The following is a 2267-nucleotide window of genomic DNA, read 5'->3' on the forward strand; positions in this document are numbered from 1 at the left end:
GTATTTGCATTCCAATGATATCATGTGTTATTAACACTATAGTTGTGAGGTGGACTTCCCTTCTTTTTATAGAGCTTGTTACAGCAGGATGGATTCTGATTATCGTTCATCAGCTGGATAAAATCGTTCTGAAAGTGATTCCAACGTTATCGCTGTTGGTGTGAACGGGCTTTTAGAATAATTAACTATTTATTGCTATTGTTCTTGGTGTGAACAGGCCCTTAATTTACTGTTGTTAATTATAAAAACAGTGCAGTTATGGTAATTATTCAGATAATGATTTAAGACGCTAGCGTTTGATAACTGGAACTTGGGTATCCAAATTATTCCCGAACTTCCCAGTGGTAAATACGACTTGAGAGGGCGGGCGTTCATGTCCTATTTTTTTTTTTTACTAGGATTCACAAACATCCGATAGCACGTGAAGGCAGCATGAGTGTCTCAATTGAAAACCTTTTGTGTAAGGGGAAAAAAAGGCAAGGTAGCCTGTGTGAGACTGCAATCCTGTGTTTTCAGCCTTTAGTGACAGGTGCTGCGCTTTGTGTGTTTAGTGTGGGTTTTCTGCTGTGTCAGGTGCATGTATGCGTGTTTTTTCTGTTGTCTGGTGAATGACAGTTGGTGCTAACTGGTGGTCTCTGGACACAGAACCCACTGAAGCGACCTTTAAAAGTAATTTATATTGGTAGTTCACAAATACATTTTTGTTAATGGGTCATGTTTTGTTTTCCTTTTCAATCTAGCCTTATTTGAGTTCACTTAAATAGTGTTGTGGTGTGTGCAAACAAATGTTTAAAAGTAAAAACATTGCATTATTATAAACAGTCCATGTAGTGATAAGAAGTTTATGACCTTATCTTTTGGCTGTTTGGCCTCCTTTTAACTGTTTTTAATTGTAATAGCTATATGAGCAGTGCTGGCTAGAGTAATTACAAATTGTAGTTGGTTACTGATTACAAATTACATAACACAAAATTTTGTTTGTAATGTAATCCATTACTTTTCACATTTAAGGCAATATAATCGGAATGCTTTTTGATTACTTTTAAATTACTTTTGACACAACTCGTTTGTCACATTGGATTGAATAGGATAATATTGTACCACAATGATATAAAAATAACAAGAGAAGCAAAATATATTCCATTCTTGATCAACAACATAAAGTCCATTAAACACAGGGTTTCCCAAATGGGTTCCTGAAGGAACTGGAGGGGGTTTGCAAGTTTAATGAAAAGCAAATAATTAAATAAACCATTTTAAATTCAAATAAATACTTTTAAAATGTGTTTGAAAGGAAAACCTTCCAAAGTAACTGTAGTCTGAGTGTTTTAAAACACATCTAATTACTTGTGCTTACTTTTTTGGAATCTGTAATCCAGATTATGTTATCTATTACTTCCTAGCACTGTATATGTATATGGTAATTATGCAGTAATTGGGAGCATTTTATTTTACACAATTAATTTAAATGCAGTACCACACTGCAGGACACTAGCCACAATGACACCTATGAATAAACAAAAATGGTTAATGCAAATTATTTTAAATTGTAATTAATTAAAGTTTTTGGCACAAACTTTATAGATATATTTCTGATATATGCATTACATTACACTGATTCATAAAATGCCAAATCTGTCATGTAACGTTCATTAACTTTATTAATTGCAAATAATAACCCAAAAGTAAATTGTTGATTTATTCCACTCAAAAATGTTGTCCCACAAATCTTTTATATATATATTTTTTCACAGTCTTGCAACTTCTACTGTCACCTCAGGTGGTCCCTGTAGCTCCTTTTTCTTCATTTAATTGGAGCTACAACAGCTGTTTTACAAAAAAAACAAAACAAAAAATGTGAATGGAATTTTATTCATGGAACAGTTTTGTGGTTTCATGTGCTCCACAGTAACTTATTCAGTATTACACCCACACGTGCAGATGCCGGGCGAGTACTGCTAGGATAGAGCGGATGTGAAGGAGCAAGAACAGATGCTTTGTTGTCTCATTCTGCCAATGAAAGATAGAAATGAGGAGGAACAGAAGACTGACCTAATGCTTCTCTCAGAGTGCAGACTTAGAGACTGGGTGGTGGAGAGATGTTGGAATACAAGCCTTAGGGGGGGGTGTGTGTGTGTGACGGCTCCCAGTGGGTGAGCAGAGCTCAAGTGCCAGAGAAGAGGAAGGGTCTGACGTAAGCCTGCCAAAAACAGCTGCGATAGAGACGAAGGAGGGCGTTACATAGTGTGCATGTGAGAGGGGCAAGA

The sequence above is a fragment of the Gobio gobio genome, assembly GCF_949357685.1.
Source record: "Gobio gobio genome assembly, chromosome: 17".
In the NCBI taxonomy this organism is placed as follows: Eukaryota; Metazoa; Chordata; class Actinopteri; order Cypriniformes; family Gobionidae; genus Gobio; species Gobio gobio.